The sequence below is a fragment of the Danio aesculapii genome, chromosome 1 (assembly GCF_903798145.1).
Source record: "Danio aesculapii chromosome 1, fDanAes4.1, whole genome shotgun sequence".
NCBI classification, from domain to species: Eukaryota; Metazoa; Chordata; class Actinopteri; order Cypriniformes; family Danionidae; genus Danio; species Danio aesculapii.
Window position 1 is genome coordinate 654,896 of NC_079435.1, and position 15,004 is coordinate 669,899.

General features: G+C 41.2%; 1 pseudogene; it reads right to left on the reverse strand.

The window, feature by feature from the left end:
- Nucleotides 1–2,909: 2,909 nt before the first annotated feature.
- LOC130221847 (NLR family CARD domain-containing protein 3-like) lies at nucleotides 2,910–10,207 on the reverse strand (annotated as a pseudogene).
- Nucleotides 10,208–15,004: the final 4,797 nt, after the last annotated feature.

Sequence of the window (15,004 nt, forward strand, 5' to 3'; positions counted from 1 at the left end):
CAATAAAAAAAACCCTCATACCTGCGGTCAGAGGTCACTGCCGTATCACAGTCTGATTTAGGAGATGCAGAACTCCGTTCAGACCTAGCCTCTTCATTCTCTCTTCTCTTCTGAAGACTCATTTTCTGACCAGCTACTCAACAAAATGGTAGAAAAAGACAGCAAGGAAGGTTATATAGACAAGCAGACTATAGACAACTGTCAGTAGTGCTACACACTGCATGGAAGATGTTTATCAAAAATCTATAATAAGAACACTTTAAATCTCACTCAATCCTCAATCTCCTATAAAGTCACATGTCTGTTTGGCCTTGCAAACTCAAAATCAGCACACGTGAGGAACTTTAACATACATGAATTCTGGCATCTGCATGGAAAATTAAATCAAAGACATTCATTTTCTTTTCGGCTTAGTCCCTTTATTAAATCACGGTCACCACAGCGGAATGAACCGCCATCTTATCCAGCACATATTTTACACTGCAGATGCCCTTCCATCTGCAACCCATCTCTGGGAAAAATCCATACACACTCTTACACTATGGACAATTTAGCTTACCCAATTCACTTGTACTGCATGTCTTTGGACTGTGAGGGAAACCGGAGCACCCGGAGGAACGCAGAGAGAACATGCAAACTCCACATAGAAATGCCAACTGACCCAGCCAAGGCTCGAACCAACAACCTTCTTGCTGTGAGGTGACAGCACTACCTACTGCGCCACTGCATCGCTCATAGCAGTCTCATTTAATGCTGTTTGTGTATTTGGTTCACTGATATTAATACTCATAATATTGTATATAATAACGCCCATGCTCAGGACAACACCTAAGTATTCAAAGTCTCCTGGAATTAAAATACTTTTCAGATTAGATGAAACACAATGCCAGTTCACTTTTACATTAAAATAAATTGACAATAATCTACCAAGCCATTTACTAGACTGACACATAATCTGAAAATGACAGAACACTGCATTGTCTGCATTGACTTATATAATAATACTCCATAACACAAACTCACTCTATATAAATATAGATAAATAATCTGAATAGCTGGCTTACTGAACTCGCTGTTTTTATGTTTGGTCTACATGAGAAAATATTAGAGAGACAAGTTTAGAGCTTACCGCAGTATGCGTCTACTTGAGTGTCCAGTGACAGGTGTAAACCCTTGTACTGAACTCCTTTCTTTTACTTTCCTTTCAAGGCGCTTGGTCAGGGTGAGTTTTATTTATCATTTACTGTTAAAACATTGATACTCTCTACTTCCTCTAGCAGTGCAGAGCAGGTTGAGTTACTCAGACTTCTCTTTGCTTCCCAAACACACACAGACAGACACAAGTGTTTATGTAGACATCTAACATTGGCATTTCTTACAAAAACTCAAAGAGAGATTTGGACAGAAGCTTCGCTCGCTTTTGGATATTAATTTGTCCCCAAAATGGATAATTAGGTAGGCTGAACAGTCTCAGGTCAGACGAGCAGTTCAATTCAGCAGAAAACCAAAGCACTGGACCCGGTGACAGCCATGTGTTCAGCACTATGGTTCAGTGGGTTATTAAACCAATCGCTAAAATCAAATAGTATCAATGTCTTATTTATTTTCAGACTGGTTAAAACACAGATAAACTTAGACAATCTCCTCACGTGGATGCAGCAACGCAAGCATATCTTCTTCATGATTATTTAGGCAACAGTAGGTCAGATGTAACAGGTCATCCAGAAAGTCCACAGAACAGAAAAACAAACACACACACACACACACACACACACACACACACACACACAGAGATACAGCAGAAGTGTTGATATTTCAAGGTTGGCTTGCTCTCTAGCAGACATCTTATAAGAATAGTAAAACAAATAAACTCTACACCAAACTAAGGCCCATTACACACACACACACACACACACACACACACACACGCGTATTTTAAAAAACATACTTTTTTCTATGTGATTTTGCTGTTTGTCCACACAAATACGCAGTGTCAGCTGACTGAAACGGCAACTTTCTAAAAAATCCGGCCAGGGTGAAGACAATCCAAACTTCGGGTACAGTGTGGACACTACCCTTAGTGCTTTCACACGAGCACTTTGGTCAGCACCCGGGTTCGTTTGTCGTCAGAGTACTGTATGCCTAACTAGTGTGAACGTGTCTTCTGAACTCGAGTGCGCAGCCACGAACCGTACCCGAGTACGCCTGGAAGAGGTGGTCTAGGGTACGGTTCACACTCTGGTCCGGTTCACTTCTGGTATGAATGCAATCATACCAAATAACGGAAGTGAACCGCCAACTGTACGACAAACTATCATTTTCATAACGTTCATTTGTTATTTTTGCGCCGGTTAGACGCGAGTCGCTTTCTGTATGTCCAAGACCAAAAGAGACAGTAAAAGCAGAACGGCCGCAATGTGTGGACGTCATTCCACTTTGGCGCTTTGCTTTCGTGGCCGTCATCTAGCAACAGAAGCACACACAACAGCAGCTCGATGACACCGACCAACCGAGAAGGTGGCAAGGGGGGACAAACGAACTTGGGTACGGTCTAGGTCAGGGGTCACCAATCTCAGTCCAGGAGGGCCAGTGTCCCTGCAGGGCTTAGCTCCAACTTGCTTCAACACACCTGCTTGGATGTTTCAAGTGTACCTATTAAGACATGATTAGCTTGTTCAGGTGAATTTGATTAGGGTTGGAGCTAAAATCTGTAGGACACCGGCTCTCCAGGAACAAGTTTGGTGACCCCTGATCTAGGCAATTAAACCAAGTGTGAAAGCACCCTAAAACTGAAGTTTAGTCTGATGACGTCAGCGTGTTTTTTTCCTTTCTTGTTGGCCATCACGGCTGAGTTCACACCAAGCATGGAGGACGTGAATGAGGCAAATTCTGCACATTCATGGCAAATGCATTACATATTCCACATTGTTCAACCGCAGAACAGCAATCTGCCGCTGTTCTCATGTTTGCGTTGAGTTATTTAATTCCCTGTTTGATGTGAACGGACTATAAAAGTGTCATTATCGCACCCTGTTGGTTTGGTGAGCCCATAACATGCACCACAGTGCATTTTAGCATTTTCAAGTGTATGGAGATTTATTTAAATGAAAGCAGGGAAAAATACCCATGTTCATGTGGACATGGCCTAATACAGAAACAGATTTTTCTTACAACAGAATTCAATTTAACAACAGCACTATCAAAGTAATAACTGTCATCTACAGCCAAGCTTGAAGATCCTAAAAACAGACAGAACACTGACAAACACAAACATATCGTTCCAGCTTTGCTATAAAGAGAGGTGATTGTAAGGTCATCACATAAACAAAGATTCAGCTATATTACAGAAAAGATATATGCAAATATTTAATGTAGCAACCATTCATCAGGATACCTTCCTTCAGTGCCAATAAAGACTTTTAAGACAATAAAGAGATTACATTTTCTATTACTTCATCTCAGAAATGTAATATTTTTTCGGTCCTTTAATGTTTCTTGGTGGTTCTTCACAAGAAGTTGTGGTAACACTTTATTTTGATGGTCCATTTGAGTATTAGTAGACTGTCTGCTTAATATCTGTTGATATGCTCCTTCAACAGACATTTAACTGACTATAAGAGACTTTGCAAATACATGTCAACTCACACTAACACTAACCCCAACCCTAACAGTCTACTTATAATCTACTGAGAATTAGTTGGCATGTAGATGCAATGTCACTTAGATTCAACCAACGGACCATCAAAATAAAGCATGACCGAAGTTGTTAAATCTGACACAGAGATATTGAGTAACCATAATATACCGCAAATCCAGCATAGAGGTCTTCAGTGAATGTGGTGTTGAATGTGTGTAAGTGTGTGAGAGTATGTGTGTCAGAGACACTGTAGAAGGACAAAGAGCCAGCTGGCCAATCCAGATAGACTCCTATTCTTTCGGGAAGTGGTGAAGGAACCGGAATATTTTTTCTCTGTTTATTGTGCCAGACGGAGAAAATGTTATCACAACAGTAAAGATTCCAGGACTCTTTGTTGAGTCCAAACCTGCAGTCGCTCCCTTCTTTTCGGTTTATTCCTTTATAGCTCACTGCTAGATGACCCCAGCCTTTTAATTCAGCCTCCCAGTAACAGCGTTCAGTCAGAGTCTCTTTACACAGGACCTGCTCAAAGCGATCAAATCTTTCTGGATGATCAGGATACGGCTGGTGTACCTTTACACATGTTGCTGTTTTGTTCCCATTAGACAGGATGAGTTGAGAGTGTGCTGTGTTTGGATCCAGAGTGAGATCAACCGCATCTGAACACAAGACAGCATATCTGTGATATCTGATATGATTTATTATGCATGTGTGTGTTAAGTATTTAGTGTATGCCTACATTTTCTCAGCCCTGGTATGTTCCTGAAATCTCCTTCATGGTCCAAACTGAACAGAGACAAAATCAACAAAAAAATGATCAATATGTAACCCCGCCAGTCTTACACCACCCAACCCACTCCGAGCTGGGATCGAACAGGCGACCTTTCACATGGGAGTCGGTTGCTCTAGCAAAGAGGCTAAAGTCCATGGTCTCTAGTGTCTGTCGCAAGAGCACCTTTAGAGATCAGCCTGGTTTATACTTCTACGTCAAGAGATCGGCGTGACCCACAGTGCATGCAACACGCGTAGCTGTGCATTCATACATCTGCGCGCTGTTTCTGTTGCTCTGCAATAACACTTAACTAACACTTAACTAAAAAACGCTAACTGGCAGTGAGGTGTTTATATTGCTCTGTGTCAAGTTTCTTTGCTGGTGTTTTGTTTTTTCTGAATGCTTCCTTAATGTACAAGTGGCTCAAACTCGCTCATTTTGACGCAGGAACCGGTGGATGTGCAACAGCTTTAACCATGAGGTACACACAAAACAAAACTTTCCATCTGGAGCTCCTTCACGGGACTCCACACTTGTAAACACTCTATCCAAGCCGACCATTCACAGAGCTTGTGCTACACGTCTTTGCGACGTGTAGTTAAATTTTTTGAGAAGGCGAGGGCTACGCATAGGCCACGCCGTAGCATACGTGTGCACTTGACGCAGAAGTATATATCAGCCCCTAAACCTCACTCCCATCTGGGTCATGGCACCAATGTAACCCGGCCGGTCCTATGCCACCCAACCCGCTTCGAGCTGGTATCAAACCGGCAACCTTCCGCATGGGAGTCGGTTGCTCTACCAAGGAGGCTAAAGACCATGGGCTCTAGCATCTGTCACAAGAGCACCTTTAGAGGTCAGATAAGTGAGGCTTACCTGCACAGCACTTACTCCTCTGTTACAAATAAATTGGAACATGAATTTCTAAACATGGCTCCTCCTAGAGCTTTCAAACTGCAAGCACCAAACTAATTTCAAACTGTTCTGACTCAGGTTACTTCATCCTTTCCAACTGATCCAACTTACAGTTTTCTGAATACTGACACAGAAAATTTGCAAAGTCACATTGACTTAACATTGGACCAAACTTTGTGACCTCACAACTCTGCGTCAGACTGTTGCACACTAACAGCTGGCCACATTTAACTCACTTTAGCAAGTAACCAATACAATCTGACCTTCTAACTTCCTGACCACTTACAGGACCCAAGCAACTGTCCCACAGACCTCCATCTTCCATTAAACATTCTTCACCACATACTTGAGTTTCTGCAGTGTGTAGTGTGGATCCTCCAGTGTGTGTTGGAGCAGCTGGACTCCTGATTGTCCTGGGTGATTGTAGCTCAGATCCAGCTCTCTCAGGCGTGAGGGGTTTGAACTCAGAGCTGAAGACACAAAACCACAGCCTTCCTCTGTCACCATACAGCCAGACAACCTGCAGAGACAAGCAAGCAGAGATCATCTACACACGGACAATACCTGACTTGATTTAAAGACTTCAAATAATGTTTCAAAATATGGATGTGAAAGTCTCACCTCAGTATCTCCAGCCGACAGTTTGGACTCTTCAGTCCATCAGAGAGCAGCTTCACTCCTGAATCCTGCAGGTCATTGTTACTCAGGTCCAGCTCTCTCAGGACACAGTTTGAGGATTGAAGAACTGACGACACAATTTCACAATCCTGAGCAGCGAGATTACAGCCAGCAAGACTGAAAGAGAGGAAAACATATGAGAATTCAGTTTTACCTAAAAGTAACTCAAGATCTATCATTACAATAGCAGAATTGGCATTGAGAAAGGTCTCTCCACTGTAAAATGATTAAACACTCACAGAGCTCTTGTGCAGTTGCTGACGGCTGGTATCAGTCTTCTTCTGCCCTCATCTGATGTGTTGTATTTCTGGAGCTCCAGCTCATCCAGCACCTCCTCTGACATCTGAAGCATGTAGGCGATTGTTGAGCAGTGAGCAGGAGAGAGTTTCTTCTCTGACTGTTTGTCTGATTTCACAAACTCCTGAATCTCTCTGGACAGAGTCTGATCTTTCACTTCCAGCAGACAGAGGAACAGATTGATGGATCTTTCAGTGGAGAGTCCATGTCCATCTCTGATCTTCTCTTTAATGTACTGTGTGCTTCTCCTGATGCTCTCTGAGCTCTTCTCTGTGTGTGTCAGTAGATCCTGTAAGAGTCTCTGATTGGACTCCAGTGAGACGCCCAGCAGGAACCGCAGGAACAGATCCAGACGCCCATTCTCACTCTCAATGGCTTCATCTACAGCACCTTTAAGCAGGTTTTGCAATGAAGCAAATGTCTTCAGTACCACCATAGTTGTGTTCACATGGTAGTAAAACACATAGAAAGCAGCCAGGAACTCCTGAACACTCAGATGGATGAAGCTGTAGACTTTCCTCTGCTGAATCACAGATTCCTCCCTAAAGATCTTAGTGCAAATCCCAGAATACACTGAGGCGTCAGAGACGTCTACACCGCTCTCAATCAGGTCCTCCTCATAGAACATCACATTGCCCTTCATCAGCTGTTTGAAAGCCACTTCAGCAAGTTTGACAATCACTTCTCTGTTGGACTGCAGGAGTTTCTCTGGATCTCTCTCTTCATACTTCTGATTCCTCATGTTGATCTGAATCAGCAGGAAGTGGATGTACATTTCAGTCAGAGTTTGAGGGATTTCTGCACTCAGATCTTCTTCCAGGAGCTTCTGAAGCACAGTGGATGAGATCCAGCAGAAGACGGGTATGTGGCACATGATGTGGAGGCTTCTTGCTCTTCTGATGTGTGAGATGATTCTGCTGGCTTGATGCTGCTCACTGATTCTCTTCCTGAAATATTCCTCCTTCTGAGGCTCAGTGAATCCCTGAATTTCTGTCAGACGCTTGATGTATTTGGAGGGGATCTGATTGGCTGCTGCTGGTCTGGAGGTGATCCAGATGAGAGCAGAGGGAAGCAGCTCTCCTTTCATCAGCTTTGACATCAACACAGCCACTGATGAAGTCTCAGTCACATCACAAACTTTCTGAGCGTCTGAAAACATCAGTGTGATTCTGCTTTCATCCAGACCATCAAAGATGAACACAACTTTACACTCCTCATAAATCTTGGGCTCCAGATCTTCAAGTTCAGGATGAAAGTCCAGCAGAAGTCTGTGAAGACTGTACTGATGATCTCTGATCAAGTTCAGCTCTCGAAATGGAAGCACAAACATGAAATCTACATCCTGATTGGCTTTTCCCTCGGCCCAGTCCAGAATGAACTTCTGCACAGAGACGGTTTTTCCGATTCCAGCGATGCCTTTAGTAAGAACAGTCTTGATTTGCTCTTTCTCCTCTTTAAAGATGTCATTGCAGTAGATTGGAGTGTGTTGTGAGTGTTTTGTTCTGGCTGTTTTCTCCATCTGTAAAACCTCATGTTCTTCATTCACTCCTTCACTCTCTCCCTCTATGATGTACAGCTGGGTGTAGATCCGGTTAAGTGGTGTTTGGTTTTCTGGCAGTTTGTTCCCTTCAAACAATCTCTCATATTTCTTCTTCAAGCTGTTTTTATGCTGGTCTTTGATGTTCTGTAGTTTATTATTTACTAATTGATGAGACTCATTCTTGTGATCTGGTGTCCGTTCTCCTTTTTCCATATCACTGAAACAAGAAGAACCAATAAATAACTGGAATAAACATTACAACAAAACACATTCAGGGAAAGTAATGTTGCTGAATATGACACAGCCAGGGTTCCACTCTGGTGCAAGACCTGGGGTTGAGGCTGGCTTGTGAACACCTGGTAGCTGGTTTCTTTCCCATGGGACCCAGCATGGGACTATTCTCCAGTGAATCCACCAATGGTAGGATGAGCTATAGTGGGTCATTGCAAGGTTGATTGGTCAGTGGTCTAAAACCAGGGCCATGATGTCTCAATCTTTTTTTAAATTAAACTTATACACAAACATATTGTAAGGGTCTGCAGGGAAAGTCTAGCTGAATTATAGATCTGAGGGATTTTCAACTGATCAGGAGGAAGTCTGGAGGCATTGAGACCAACTAAATCATGTTCTCTGCCTCCATTGTTGAAGCAGCTATAAGAAGCTTGGTAAGTCCCCTGGTGCTTGTTGTGGAAGCAAACTATGAACCCGGTGATGAACACTGGAAGTAAGGTATGTCATGCTGAAGGAGCCCTACACAGTCAGGATAGTTTGTGGCACCTCAAGGCAATTGGCAAAATAATCGATCACAGAAACAAAAACCTGACCCTGGCAAGAGTTCAGGAGACCTTGAAAGCCTTAAAGAGATTCTGTCAAATTATTTGGCTCCTTTATGAAGGAGAAGCAGCTCTGAGGGGGGGGGCTTCGGTGGTTGAGAAAGGGATAATTTAGAAAAAAAATCTGGTGGCTCGAGTGGATGCCACTGTGCATGGCCCCCTGTGCACACCACTGCTCAATGAGATTGGCTTCGTATCCAGTGTTTGCACACCAAAAAAGGTGAAGTTCCAAAATACACACTTTCTAATTGCATAATCACCATAGGCCAATGGTTGCTCGAGGGTGTTTAGGAGTCAAATTGAAACCTGTGTATGTGGACTTAGATGGATTAAATGTAAAGTAGACATTCTGAGTATGGGTCACCATATTGGTCTCATATTAATTTAACTTTAATTTTTCCCTACATTGGTCTAATTACATATAGGGCTTGTCCAGATTTTTTATGAATGTCAAGCCTACCTTGGACAGGTGTTGAAAGTCTGCTATAACACTCGATAAAATGCATATGGTTTCTTCAGTGTTATTGTGATGTCTATGTCAAATAAATCAAATCAAATCAACATAAATGTACAGTATATGTTTGAAAATCCAACCCCCCTGTGTTTATTATGTGATGCATATTAATACAGTCAATAATGTGCTATAAGTTAAATAACGATAAATGATCTAGAATGTTTATCCTCACATCGGATCACCAGTCACTGCTTCATTACTGAAATCAGCCAATGGTAATAATGAATGATCACTCTTCAGAGACACTTGGCTGGGTTCTGGAGATCTTCGGGATGAAGAACATCTCTCCTCGTTCTTCTCGCTGACACTCATTTTACGAGCAGTGAAACTCTCTTCTTTATTTACAGGAAGCTATTCGCCCTGAAAACAAAGATATAGAGTAGAAATGAGGCGTGTAACAATCCAGTTTGACTCGATTTATTATGAAATGCTTTCAAAAAGTTACAAAATATGAAAGTATTTAAAATCAGACTGTAAACTTTAACCTTTCAGATCAGACAATAAGAGATTCATTAATAACAAAGACAAGAAAATCCAGATCATAACGCAACAACCTTTAAAAAGCCCTTCTAGACAAGCGCACAAACACACAGAAATAATTTCAGCCTAAAATGTTTTACAAAAAGACTGCTAATAGAGTAATAAACAACAATCCTCACTATTAGCACCATGGATACATTAGCATTAACACATATGAATCATGCAGAGAAATATGACTTTGTCACATCATATATAGTAAATAATACATGTGATAATAATAAATCTTTATTTTACTTTTACACCATGCATTAACCTGCTGGTAAATGCTTTATTACTGCCTGAGAGCATTTTCTCAATAGTCTATAAATGATTTCAGGTCATATACCTACACACATATATGTATATTTACTGGTTAATTCTACAATAATGTCTTCAACAGGGAACATATGTAATGTACTGTAGGTTTAAACGCACTTACCACAATAATATATCCTGATGAATGTTGAATTGTAAGCGTTACTTCTTGTTGACTCAAACTGCTGTTTGTTTTTACTTTCAGATTCAGCTGTTCTGCCTGTTTGACTGGTTTCTTTCTAATCATGAGGAGGAGTTTAATAGCAAAGTATAGAGCAGATCAGATTTCAAAATAAATAATGCTTTGAAAAATAACCAAAACGGTCCCAGTTAACCTTTAGTTTTTGCCAAGCATTTGCTAGTAAAAGTGTGATTAATGACAGCTTAAACGTATTTAAATACTACAATAATAGTAGAAATGTTACATTAAGAATAATTACACAATTATTACGAAATAAAGCCATAACAGATGACCACTTCCCTTTACTTCTTCATATAGGCTGGAATTAATTTTGATTTATAAGCATATTTTGCTTTTTTTAATCTCATTTATTCATTCATTTTATTTTCAGCTTAGTCCCTTTATTAACCTGGGGTCGCCACAGCGTAATGAACCACCAACTTATCCAGCACATGTTTTACACAGCGGATGCCCTTCCAGCTGCAACCCATCTCTGGGAAACATCCATACACACTCATTCACACTCATATTACAGACAATTTAGCTTACCCAATTCACCTGTACCACATGTCTTTGGACTATGGGGGCACCCAGAGGAAACCCATGCGACACAGGGAGAACATGCAAACTCCACACTGAAACACCAACTGTTCAGCGACCTTCTTGCTGTGAGGTGACAGCACTACCTACTGCGCCACCGTGTCGCCTGAGAAATAAAGTACTACAGCACTTCAGAACTATCTAATACAATGTTTTTAATATACCATATACTAATTAATACTAAACAAATACTAAAATATACAGTTAGTATAGACGATAATTTAAATCACTATATTTAAACAAGCTTAGTTTTTAATTTAGAATTTACTGGATGTGAGTAGCCAAAACAATCTCACCTCAAATCCTAACTTTTTGATGTAGTGGCTAATTCGTATGAATTCGTACGATCTAATTCGTACAGTTTATTACAATTTGCTCATCCCCCAATGACGGTTGGGTTTAGGGGTGGGGTTAGGTGCCACGCCTCCTTTTTTAAATCGTGTGAATTCGCCGATAAACTGACAAAACGTAAAATACTTACGTTTCCTCGTGAGATCAGGCTGGATCAGCACGACAAACAGGTTTTAGATTCATTCATTCATTTTCCTTCGGCTTAGTCTCTATTAATCTGGGGTCACCAGTGGAATGAACCACCAACTATTCCAGCATATGTTTTACACAGCGGATGCCCTTTTAGCTGCAACCCAGTACTGGGAAACACCCATACACACTCATACACTATGGTCAAACTAGTTGATCAATTCCCCTATAGCGCATGTGTTTGGACTGTGGGTGAAACCGGAGCACCCACACCAACACAGGGAGAACATGCAAACTCCACACAGAAACACCAACTGACCCAGCCGGGACTCGAAGCAGAGACCTTCTTGCTGTGAGGCGACAGTGCTAACCACTGAGCCAGATAAACAGCAAAAAAATGAAGACCAATACTCAGCCACATCTTGAAAAAAGATATCCATTTAGTTTGATATCACCTACTGCTCGAAATAAAACGTGTTTATTCAGTCACTGATTTCTCTAAATATGCATTTTAAAACTTGGGTTCCAGCAAACGCAAAGTTATCATCATTTGCATAATTGGAGGCATTCATTTCTCAAGAAAAAGTTACTTTGTTTATGGAATATCAGGATGTTCATCAACAAAAATACAACTCAGGGTCAATTGAAAAAAAAAAAAGTATGAAATGTAAGTTTGAGCTGGTGTCCAGCAGATGGCAGCAGTCTTCTATTTATATTATCCGTTAAAGTTATCACTATAACCTGAATTGAGAAGAAACAGATATTTTAAGATTAAACTGGAGTAAAGTGAATCTGGGTAAAACAAAAACAAACACAGAAACACTGAATCCAGTCCATCACGGAGACACTTCTTGTATTAACTGATGACTAGGGCCAGACAGAATCTGCGGATGTTTTTTCTGCAGAGACTTTTGGTAAAAATCTGTGGATTTCTGCTGAATTATTTTGGGAGTTTCATAACTAAAACCTTAATATGCGAAATAAAATAATATCTTTATAACTTTTATTTAATGTTTACAATGCAAATCCAATTAGATTCACTTTATTTGGTAAACAAAGCAAGTCTCTCATATAATATCTCTACTAAAAGACAGAGAATATGACTGTACACACTGTATTATACATAAATCAGATCAACATTTTCAAATTAGTCAATAATATTACTGAAATTAATTAAAAACTGAATAAATATAGATTTACACACATTTACACAAGTAAATAAACACAATTAATGATGGACTAAACATCAGCGGAAGTCTGGGCGCGCAGATTCTGTGTGGGCCTACTGATTTCTCAATGAATTAATCTGCGGCTTTGACACAATCTACATTGTAAAAAGAGTTCTAGAAATAAAGATGAATTGAATTTTAAATAATAAATGCCTTTTACATTACGCATGCGCACATCTTGATAAATGTTTCATTCTTTAGTTGAATAATTATTATTAATAATCAAGAGTTATTCTGCGAATTATGTCAACAAATAAAGTCACTTCTGCTTCTCTGAACTGATCATGTGTACAGAACTTATTGATTTTCAGTCTATTTATTAGGCAAGTACATTATAAGTAACAGAATTACATAATTACACCCAACAAGTGTGTGTGTGTGTGTGTGTGTGTATACTGTATGTGACTGTGTGTAAGTGTATGGGTAGGAGAGTGAGTGGGTGTGTGTCAATGTGAGTGACTGTGTTTGTGTCAATGTGTCTCTCTGTATGTGTGCGTGTGTGTGTGCGTGTGTGTGTATACTGTATGTGACTGTGTGTGTGTAAGTGTGTGTTTGTGTGTCTATGTATGTATGTGTGTAGGGGGAGATGTGTGTGTAATTGAGTGTCTGTTTCTCTCTCTGTATGTGTGTGCATGTGTTAATGTGTGTGTGTTTGCAAGTTATTTACATGACTGTGTGTGTGTGGGAGACTGTGTGTTTGTGTTTCTGTCTCTCTCTGTAATGGCTTTGTGTAATCTGCAGGTTGCCGAGTCGAGTGGACGGCACTGGGTTTGTGGTGTATGACGGAGCCGTGTTCTACAATAAAGAGAGAACGCGCAACATAGTGAAATATGACCTGCGAACCCGCATCAAGAGCGGCGAAGCCATTATTGCGACAGCAAACTACCACGACACTTCGCCGTACCGCTGGGGCGGGAAATCCGACATCGACCTGGCGGTGGACGAACATGGGCTGTGGGTCATTTACGCCACCGAAGCCAATAATGGACGCCTGGTGGTCAGCCAGGTCAGAATCTTAAATAGAAATATAATTAAATAGAAAACAATTAAAATATGGGCTGAGTTATTGACAAACTTGCTTATATAATAACTAGATCATGTTTGTTTTCCAGGGTGTCCACAGGTGTCTTTATTAAAAATTATTAAAAGATGACAAATCAAATTAGAGATATTTAAATGTTGTTTTCCAAGGTATTAAATTTTGTACTTTATTAGGTACGCCTGTCCAACTGCTCATTAACGCATATTTCTAATCAGCCAATCACATGGCAGCAGCTCACTGCATTTAGGCATGTAGACATGGTCAAGACGATCTGCTGCAGGTCAAAGCGAGCATCAGAATGGGGAAGAAAGGGGATTTAAGAGACTTTGAACTTGGCATGGTTGTTGCTGCCAGACGGGCTGCTCTGAGTATTTCAGAAACTGCTGATCTACTGGGATTTTCACGCACAACCATCTCTAGGGTTTACAGAGAATGGTCCGACAAAGAGGAAATATCCAGTGAGCGGCAGTTCTGTGGGCGCAAATGCCTTGTTGATGCCAGAGGTCAGAGGAGAATGGCCAGACTGGTTCCAGCTGATAGAAAGGCAACAGTAACTCAAATAAGCACTCGTTACAACCGAGCTCTGCAGAAGAGCATCTCTGAACACACAACACGTCCAACCTTGAGGCGGATGGGCTACAGCAGCAGAAGACCACACCGGGTGCCGCTCCTGTCAGCTAAGAACAGGAAACTGAGGCTACAATTCACACAGGCTCACCAAAACTGGACAATAGAAGATTGGAGAAACGTTGCCTGGTCTGATGAGTCTCCATTTCTGCTGACACATTCAGATGCGGCTCACAACAACATGAAAGCATGGATCCATCCTGCCTTGTATCAGCGGTTCAGGCTGCTGGTGGTGGTGTAATGGTGTGGGGGAGATTTTCTTGGCACACTTTGGGTCCATTAGTACCAATTGAGCATGGTGTCAACGCCACAGCCTACCTGAGTATTGTTGCTGACCATGTCCATCCCTTTATGAGCACAGTGTCTCCATCTTCTGATGGCTACTTCCAGCAGGATAACGCACCATGTCATAAAGCACCAATCATCTCAGACTGGTTTCTTGAACATGACAATGAGTTCACTGTACTCAAATGGCCTCCACAGTCCCCAGATCTCAATCCAATAGAGCACCTTTGGGATGTGGTGGAACGGGAGATTGGCATCATGGATGTGCAGCCGACAAATCTGCAGCAACTGTGTGATGCTATCATGTCAATATGGAGCAAAATCTCTGAGGAATATTTCCAGTGCCTTCATGCAAATCTGTCTGAAACTCCTGCAGAGCCTCAGTGGTCGACTGGATGATTGTGTTTTTGCATGTTGACGAATATTTGCATACGGCCTCATCCACTTAAATAGAAAACGAGTATCAATATAGATGAACCACAGCGCCCACAGGCAAATAAAATCAGACTTACCTCAGTGCAGAGCTGATGAGGAGATCTA